The sequence below is a fragment of the Ascaphus truei genome, chromosome 1, assembly GCF_040206685.1.
Source record: "Ascaphus truei isolate aAscTru1 chromosome 1, aAscTru1.hap1, whole genome shotgun sequence".
Classification (NCBI taxonomy): Eukaryota; Metazoa; Chordata; class Amphibia; order Anura; family Ascaphidae; genus Ascaphus; species Ascaphus truei.
Window position 1 is genome coordinate 84,658,739 of NC_134483.1, and position 10,666 is coordinate 84,669,404.

Consider the following 10,666-nt stretch of genomic DNA (forward strand, 5'->3'; position numbering starts at 1 on the left):
TCAGGGTTCCATAGACACCTTGGTTCAAAAAACATCAAGTGGTATTCATTGAGTTTTTCTCCAATCTCATTTTACTACTGCATGACTGTAGACCAGTGGTTTCCAACCTTTTTTTGGTTAAGAAACCCTAATTCTGAGGAACCCCCAACCCTCTCTAATTGCGCGTCTCAGATCAGATGAATTGTAAGGAAACCCAACTCTCTCTAATATTGTGTCTGAGATCAAACACCTTGTAAGGAACCCACAGAAGATCATAATGGTTTAGTTAGTTGTTTCCTTCGACTTCGACTTCATATCCACAGTTCCTGTTTTGTTTAAGTTCAAGGAATGGACTCACATACCACATTTCAATTGTGAGGAGTACTCAAAACAGTTTATGGCTGTTACCCTGCCCACAATATTTTTTTTACATTTTTTATAGGGGCCTCATCTTTATCATAATTTAGGACCTCGCAAAGTCTTAATCCGGCACTGAGGGTGATGGGGGGGGGGGGGGAGGAGGGAGGGTTAGGCAATTTGGGTGATGGGAGTAATTGCCCCACGGTGGGTGTTTAGGCCTCTGGGAGGTATGGGGGTTTAACTCCTTCTTTGCTTTAGTGGTTACTAAAGCATTACCAGCTGCAATATTAACTCAATTTTAACGATGCTTGATGGGTCCGGACCTAAGAGTACAACAGACATCGGGAGACATGCTGTGATTTTATTGTATTAAAATGACTTGCGTAAAGTACTTGTGAGCATTTCTGAAAGCTGTTAAGTAGTATTTAGTGACCTCAGTCACTGCAAATCTGAAACATTCAACTTGCTTACAAGTGTAACCATCACAGTCTTATGGGTATCATTATATTTTCAGTGCCTTAGTTAGATATGCCTTCTGTCAATTGCATTGTCAATAAATGCATTGTATTTTTTGAAGCCAAGAACATCATGTAGCATCAGTTTTCCAGATCTAAATTTTTGTATCAAGCTACCTTGTCAACTGTTTAACTCAGTGATTATCAACTGGGGTTCCACGGACGCCAGGGAGGGAGAACTGAAACAAGAGGTCCCGGCGGCCCCCCAGCTCAGCAGCAGCAGCCCGGTCACTGTGATCCTTCCTGCCCCTGCTCCAGTCGGTGCCGGAAGTCGCACTCAACTTGCGGCTGATAGGAGGAGGGAGCTTTGGATCGGTGAAGCACCACAAGCCCCAAGGTAAGAGTGCGCGCTCTGTCTGTTTTTCTCACTGTAGGATTTTTTGCCGCGTGCCCCAACATCTCCTTTTAAACATTTTTTAAAAAAAACATGTGCGTGTCTGCGTGCGTGTGTAAGAGAGAGGGGAGAGTGTGTAGAAGAGCGAGGGGGAGAGAGAGTGTGTTGCGGGTGGTGTTTGCGGATCTTCTGCTGTGGCGTTTCTTCGGCCTGGCCTGGTGAAAACTATCTGAGACAGGTACAGGCTGCTTCAAGATGGCCGCCGGGACCGCACGGCATGCATAGGCTGCAAAGAGTGGACCGGAGGTACAGGGACAGGTGGGGTATGCATCAGGATCCCCAGGGTGTGCTCAGACATCCTCTGCCATGGTATTCCTTAATTGGAGCCGGCGAGGAATAAAAGAGGCAGGTGCGGCTGCATCACAGGAGGAGCGTAGCCTGAGTAGAGTCTAGTAACATGGTCAGGGAGGGGGGCCCTGCAGACAGGGGAGAGCAGAGCAGGCTGCCACTGTGCAGAGAAGCCCCCACCAGTGATAACCCCCCTTACAATCTGAAGGATACACAAGCGGACAAATATCCACCAAAAGTCAGATCCCTCACATAACCCATATCTATTATCTGGCCTTAAAAAACCTGGAAATTATTATGCAACTAGAGCAGTATGCCGCCTAGCGGCCTTACCACAGCCTGAAGGATCTAGTTTCAGCATCCCCTATTATTTACCAAAACAGAAGGAACTCGCTCCCTCTATTAAACTATATCAAATAAAACAAACCAACTTTAACTGACTCTGGAACAGACTTTAAGGCCACTGTAACCTCGGCACATTGTTAAAACCCCGGACAGTCAGAGGAAAAGTCAGTGAGGGCGAGGGAACGCCCCCAGTAGTCCTGATTCTGTCCACATGAAATAGACTGACTTAGAAACCAGAAGGACATGTGAATGAAATGCCCGGAGGGGACAGGACCAGAATCAACTTAAAATATATCAGACACAGGCTTAGCGTTGAACAAGATGACTACCATATAGCCTAAATTCTCACGAGCTCAGTGGAATTAATAAAACTCAAAATTTCTTTCATTTAAACTTGCCACATATCTGTAATTTCCTAGCGTCGTGGCAAATTGCTTTCTAGGAATATGCTGACACTTTACGCTGTTTCCAATTTATACAGTATGCAGGATCCTGTAGAGCACAAAACTCCAGCAACGGGCCAATCATATGCAAGTTAGAGCTTACCAAACCATAAGCCAAGTCATATGTGTAAGTAGTTTCCATGGCAGGTTAAATAGGAAGTGAACCTTTAAGTGAAGTAGCCCTGTAATTTTTTCATGTACTGTTCATCAACATGCTCCCCATGCAAAAGTCTCCTAGTTGATGACCAGCTACCCTCCCACTTCTGCACCTCATTTTTTTAGCAAAGGATGTAATTTGGGGAATTCTACAATTACAGTATACCATGTCATATCAACAACTATAGAGACAAGACCACCTTTTGCATTTATAATGTGGAGTAGCCATCAATCAATTGCCGACTTGTGGGAGGTCTTCTATTCTCAACTGAACTGACAGGTCTCCATGAACAGGATTCACCCCTCTGTTTTTGGAGAAACTCACTGGCAAAGCCTTGCACAAAGGATGGGGGGCGGCCCATGTAGCCAATGAATGAGGGGAATGCCACGTCATGGCATATTCTTTTCATCCATTGTATTATTGCCGATGACGCTTCCAACATAGTAAATACAGATAATACTAGAAAACTTCTAAAGACTAAACCAAGTGGGCGCAGAAAGGAAGGAGCAGATAAGATAATAGTACAGGCTGAAAAAAAACTTAAATGCATGCTTGCTAAAGCAAGAAGCCTGACAGATAAAATGGGGGAGCTTGAATTAATAGCTGCAAGGGAGCAGTATGATATCATAGGCATTACTGAAACATGGTGGGATGAAACTCATGACTGGACAGTTAATTTAGAGCAAGCATGTCAAACTTAAAGGCTAACACGGGCCAAATAAACAAGGTTTAAGTTTATGTGGGCCGCAAAAAAACAAAAAAACTTCAATTTTCATAGAAACTTAGGTTTATTTTGAAAAGTACAGTATTAAAAAAGAACGATAAAATTAATGATTTTTTCCTGACACTTGGCATCTCTGACTCTCTCTCTCCCTCTCCGACTCTCTCTCTCCCTCTCCGACTCTCTCCCTCTCTCTGACTGACTCTCTCCCTCTCTCTGACTGACTCTCTCCCTCTCTCTGACTGACTCTCTCCCTCTCTGACTGACTCTCTCTCTCTCTCTCTGACTGACTCTCACTCTCTCTCTGACTGACTCTCACTCTCTCTCTGACTGACTCCCTCCCTCTCTCTGACTGACTCTCTCTCTCTCTCTCACTGACTCTCACTCTCTCTCTCTGACTGACTCTCACTCTCTCTCTGACTGACTCTCACTCTCTCTCTCTGACTGACTCACTCTCTCTCTGAGTGACTCTCACTCTCTCTCACTGACTCTCACTCTCTCACTGACTGACTCTCTCTCTCACTGACTGACTGACTCTCTCTCTGACTAACTGACACTCTCTCTCTCTGACTGACTCTCTCTCTCTGACTGACTCTCTCACTGACTGACTCTCTCTGACTAACTCTCTCTGACTGACTCTCTCTGACTGACTCTCTCTCTCTCTCTGACTGACTCTCTCTCTCTCTCTCTGACTGACTCTCTCTCTCTCTGACTGACTCTCTCTCTCTCTGACTGACTCTCTCTCTCTGACTGACTCTCTCTCTCTCTCTCTGACTGACTCTCTATTTCTGACTGACTCTCTCTCTGACTGACTCTCTCTCTCTGACTGACTCTCTCTGTCTGACTCTCTCTCTCTCTCTGACTGACTCTCTCTCTCTCTCTCTGATTGACTCTCTCTCTGACTGACTCTCTCTCTCTCTCTCTGACTGACTCTCACTCTCTCTGACTGATTCTCTCTCTCTCTGACTGATTCTCTCTCTCTCTGTCTCTCTCTCTCTCTCTCTCTCTGACTTACTCTCTCTCTCTCTCTCTGACTGACTCTCTCTCTCTCTCTCTCTGACTGACTGACTCTCTCCCTGACTGATTCTCTCTCTGACTGACTCCCTCCCTCTCTCTGACTGACTCTCTCTCTCTGAATGACTGACTCTCACTCTCTCTCTGACTGACTCTCACTCTCTCTCTGACTGACTCTCACTCTCTCTCTGACTGACTCTCACTCTCTCTCTCACTGATTCTCACTCTCTCACTGACTCTCTCTCTCTCTCTGACTGACTCTCTCTCTGACTGACTCTCTCTGACTGACTGACTCTCTCTCTCTGACTGACTCTCTCTCTCTCTCTCTCTGACTGACTGACTCTCTCCCTGACTGATTCTCTCTCTCTGACTGACTCCCTCCCTCTCTCTGACTGACTCTCTCTCTCTGAATGACTGACTCTCACTCTCTCTCTGACTGACTCTCACCCTCTCTCTGACTGACTCTCTCTCTCTCTCTCTCACTGACTCTCACTCTCTCTCTCTGACTGACTCTCACTCTCTCTCTGACTGACTCTCACTCTCTCTCTCTGACTGACTCACTCTCTCTCTGAGTGACTCTCACTCTCTCTCACTGACTCTCACTCTCTCACTGACTGACTCTCTCTCTCACTGACTGACTGACTCTCTCTCTGACTAACTGACACTCTCTCTCTCTGACTGACTCTCTCTCTCTGACTGACTCTCTCACTGACTGACTCTCTCTGACTAACTCTCTCTGACTGACTCTCTCTGACTGACTCTCTCTCTCTCTCTCTGACTGACTCTCTCTCTCTCTCTCTGACTGACTCTCTCTCTCTCTGACTGACTCTCTCTCTCTCTGACTGACTCTCTCTCTCTGACTGACTCTCTCTCTCTCTCTCTGACTGACTCTCTATTTCTGACTGACTCTCTCTCTGACTGACTCTCTCTCTCTGACTGACTCTCTCTGTCTGACTCTCTCTCTCTCTCTGACTGACTCTCTCTCTCTCTCTCTCTGATTGACTCTCTCTCTGACTGACTCTCTCTCTCTCTCTCTGACTGACTCTCACTCTCTCTGACTGATTCTCTCTCTCTCTGACTGATTCTCTCTCTCTCTGTCTCTCTCTCTCTCTCTCTCTCTCTGACTTACTCTCTCTCTCTCTGACTGACTCTCTCTCTCTCTCTCTCTGACTGACTGACTCTCTCCCTGACTGATTCTCTCTCTGACTGACTCCCTCCCTCTCTCTGACTGACTCTCTCTCTCTGAATGACTGACTCTCACTCTCTCTCTGACTGACTCTCACTCTCTCTCTGACTGACTCTCACTCTCTCTCTGACTGACTCTCACTCTCTCTCTCACTGATTCTCACTCTCTCACTGACTCTCTCTCTCTCTCTGACTGACTCTCTCTCTGACTGACTCTCTCTGACTGACTGACTCTCTCTCTCTGACTGACTCTCTCTCTCTCTGACTGACTCTCTCTCTCTGACTGACTCTCTCTCTCTCTGACTGACACTCTCTCTCTGACTGACTCTCTCTTTCTGACGGACTCTCTCTCTCTCTCTCTGACTGACTCTCTCTCTCTGACTGACTCTCTCTCTCTCTGACTGACTCTCTTTCTGACTGACTCTCTCTCTCTCTCTCTGACTGACTCTCTCTCTCTCTCTCTCTGACTGACTCTCTCTCTCTGACTGACTCTCTCTTTCTGACGGACTCTCTCTCTCTGACTGACTCTCTCTCTCTGACTGACTCTCTCTCTCTCTGACTGACTCTCTTTCTGACTGACTCTTTCTCTCTCTGACTCTCTCTCTCTGACTGACTCTCTCTCTCTCTGACTGACTCGCTCTCTGACTGACTCTCTCTCTCTCTCTGATGTACTCTCTCTCTCTCTCTCTGACTGACTCTCTCTCTCTCTGACTGATTCTCTCTCTCTCTCTCTCTCTGACTGACTCTCTCTCTCTCTCTCTCTCTGACTGACTCTCTCTCTCTCTCTCTGACTGACTGACTCTCTCCCTGACTGATTCTCTCTCTGACTGACTCCCTCCCTCTCTCTGACTGACTCTCTCTCTCTGAATGACTGACTCTCACTCTCTCTCTCTGACTGACTGTCACTCTCTCTCTGACTGACTCTCACTCTCTCTCTCACTGACTCTCACTCTCTCACTGACTCTCTCTCTCTCTGACTGACTCTCTCTCTCTGACTGACTCTCTCTCTGACTGACTCTCTCTCTCTCTGACTGACTCTCTCTCTCTGACTGACTCGCTCTCTGACTGACTCTCTCTCTCTCTCTGACGTACTCTCTCTCTCTCTGACTGACTCTCTCTCTCTCTCTGACTGACTCTCTCTCTGACTGACTCTCTCTCTCTGACTGACTCTCTCTCTCTCTCTGACTGACTCTCTGACTGACTCTCTCTCTCTGACTGACTCTCTCTCTCTCTGACTGACTCTCTCTGTCTCTGACTGACTCTCTCCCTGACTGACTCTCTCTCTGACTGACTCTCTCTCTGACTGACTGACTCTCTCTCTCTCTCTGACTGACTCTCTCTGACTGTCTCTCTCTCTCTCTGACTGACTCTCTCTCTCCCTGACTGACTCTCTCTCTCTCTCTCTGACTGACTCTCTCATTGACTGACTCTCTCTCTCTCTGACTGACTCTCTCTCTCTGACTGACTCTCTCTCTCTCTGACTGACTGACTCTCTCTCTCTGACTGACTCTCTCTCTCTCTGACTGACTGACTCTCTCTCTCTCTGACTGACTCTCTCCCTCTCTCTGACTCTCTCTCCCTCTCTCTGACTCTCTCTGACTCTCTCTGACTCTCTCTGACTCTCTCTCACTCTCTCTGACTCTCTCTGACTCTCTCTGACTCTCTCTCCCTCTCTCTCCCTCTCTCTCCTTCTGACTCTCCGACTCTCTCCCTCTGACTCTCTGACTCTCTCCCTCTGACGCTCTCCCTCTGACTCTCTGACTCTCTTCCTGACTCCCTCTCTCTCAGACACTCTCTCTCTCTCCCAGTCACACACTCTCTCTCCCAGACACACTCTCTCTCTCCCAGACACACTCTCTCTCTCCCAGACACACTCTCTCTCAGACACACTCTCTCTCTCTCTCAGACACACTCTCTCTCTCAGACATACTCTCTCTCTCAGACATACTCTCTCTCTCAGACACACACTCTCTCAGACACACACTCTCTCAGACACACACTCTCAGACACACTATCTCACACACACACACTCTCAGACACACACTCTCTCACACACACACTCTCTCTCACACACACACTCTCTCTCTCACACACACTCTCTCTCTCTCACACACACACACACACACACACACACTCTCTCTCTCTCTCACACACACACACACTCTCTCTCTCACACACATACTTTCTCTCTCACACACACTCTCTCTCTCTCACACACACTCTCTCTCTCACATACACTCTCTCTCTCACACACACACACTCTCTCTCAGACACACACACACAGACACGCACTCACACACACACAGACACCCACACACACTCACACACAGACATCCACACACACACACACACACACACACACACACACACACACACACACACACAGACACCCACACACACACAGACACACACACTCAGACACACATACACACACACAGACACACAGACACACACACTCAGACACACATACACACGGGGGAAATCGGAACGGGGGGATCAGAACGGAATCGGAGTGGGGGGGATCGGAGCAGGGGAGGGATCGAGCAGGGGGAGATCGGAACGGAATCGGGGGGGGAGGAGCAGGGGGGAGGGATCGGAGCGGAATCGGAACGGGGGGGGGGGGTCGGAACGGAATCGGAGCAGGAGGGCAAGGGGGAAGCAAAGCAGGCATAGAGCAGTACTCACCTGACTTGCTCCATGCAGCAGGAAGAGGCGGGCCTGGCTTTGCAAGCTCATATAGAGCTTGCTGCGGGCCAAAAAAAAATTCTGGCAGCGTGCCAACACGCGCCAGCCAATCAGGAGAGGGGGAGGGTTTCCCCCCCCTTTGCAGAGAGCGCGCGTTGCCTGGCACATCGCGAGCTGGGCCGCAAAAATAATCATTGTGGGCCACATGCGGCCCGTGGGCCGCAAGTTTGACATGCTTGATTTAGAGGGTTATTCCCTTTTTCGGAAGGATCGAACAAATAGAAGGGGCGGTGGAGTATGTTTATATGTTAAACCGGATCTAAAACCTATTATAAGGGATGATGTTTACGAAGGCAATGATGAAAATGTAGAGACTTTGTGGATAGAAATTAGCAGTGGAGGTAAAAGTATTAAGAAAATGTTTGTGGGAATATGCTATAAACCACCAAATATCTGTGAGATTGAGGAAGCTAAAATACTTTTGCAAATGGAAAAGGCATCAAAACTGGTTCATGTTTGCATAATGGGGGATTTTAATTATCCAGACATAGACTGGGGCAATGAGATTAGCGTTACAACTAAAGGAAACAGGTTTTTGGGGGTGCTTAAAGACAATTATATGACCCAAATTATTGAGGAACCAACCAGGAGAGGGGCAGTTCTGGATTTGGTCATATCAAACAATGTAAAAGTAATAACAAATATTCAAGTCCTGGAACATTTGGGTAACAGTGATCATAACATGGTCTCATTTGAAATAAATTATCAAAAAATAGATTTCTTGGGATCAACAAAGACCTTAAACTTTGGAAAGGCAGATTTTAATAAACTGAGGTCTAATCTAGTAGTAATACAATGGGATGATGTTTTTGCAGGGAAAAATGTAGAAGATAAATGGGCAGTCTTTAAAACATTGTTAGAAAAGCACACTTATCAGTGTATACCCTTGGGTAATAAGTATAAAAGAAATAAGTCAAAACCAATGTGGCTAAATAAACAGTTAGGGGAGGAAATGGACAAGAAGAGGAAGGCGTTTAGATTCTTTAAGTCAGAAGGGACGGAGACATCGTATCAGAATTATAAGGAATGTAACAAAAATTGCAAAAGGGCAATCAAATTAGCAAAAATGGATAATGAAAAAAGGATTGCAATAGAAAGTAAGGTCAACCCTAAAAAGTTCTTTAAGTACCTTAATAACAAAAAAATGAGAAAAGAATATAGGGCCCTTTCAGTGTGAGATGGGTAGGCAGATTATTGGAGATAAGGAAAAAGATGAGTGTGACGGTTCAGGGGATTCCTTCCCCTTCATGTGTCCCTGATGTCACACACTCTCCTACCCTCTCTGTCCCTTCCCCGGCAGCCTCTGACGCCGTTCTGTTACCACGGCGCGCGCCCCGCAAGTCTCGCGCACCACCCGCGCGGTCCCCGAGCCCCTGCTGCAGCGTGCCCCACTCTCAGGCCCCCTCGGTACCTGCTCCTATCCCCTTACCTCCGGCGGCTGTTCCCTCCGTTCCTCCATCCTCCTCTGCGGGTGTCCCCGTGGCACGGCGCTCCGTGCGCCTCGTGACGCAGCTTGTGAGCGCGCACTCCCAGATTACAGAGGGCGCACGCACACGCTCTTCTTGTAGGGGTTTCCAGCCTTCTGTCTCCTCCTCCCATACCCTGCAAGCGATCTCCCTTACTGGTTCCCCTGTCTCCCCCCCTGTCTCCTCCTCTTCTCCTCCTCACCTATCGCTGACCTCTGTATCCCTGGACTTGGCTTACGAACTCGACTACCCTGACTTCTGGATCCCTGGACTCTGGCGCACGGACGCCACTACTCTTACTCTGTACTCCCAAGGGGTTGCAAGTATCACTAACTATCTTTCAAAAGGCCCGGCAACGCCATACCACACTCCGGGCACGCCCTCACTGCTGTGGGTGCGTGGTAGTACCCTTCCCACCTCAGTACTGGGGCCTTGCCAGGTCTGCGGGCATACAGGCGTGACACTGAGGTATTCAACAAATTCTTTGCCTCTGTGTTTACCAGGGAAGAATCAAGTTCAATAGTAGTGCCGCAGGAGGAAGCCACAACCTCCATATTAATGAACAATTGGTTAACTGAGGAAGAAGTTCATAAGCGACTTGAAAAAATTAAAGTAAATAAGGCACCTGGCCCCGATGACATACATCCAAGAGATCTCAAGGAGTTAAGCTCAGTAATAGCCAAACCATTATATTTAATATTCAAGGACTCCATTTCCACAGGCTCAGTACCACACGATTCGCGTAAAGCAGATGTGGTACCTATATTTAAAAAGGGAGCTAGATCACAACTGGGAAATTACAGACCTGTAAGTCTGACTTCAATAGTAGGGAAACTACTTGAAGGTTTAATACGGGATAATATTCAGGAATACCTAAACAAAATTATTAGTAATAGTCAGCATGGATTTATGAAGGATAGATCTTGCCAAACTAACCTTATTTGTTTCTTTGAGGAGGTAAGTAGGAATTTAGACCAGGGTAATGCAGTTGATATGGTCTACTTAGATTTTGCAAAGGCTTTTGATACGGTTTCACACAAGAGGTTGGTGTACA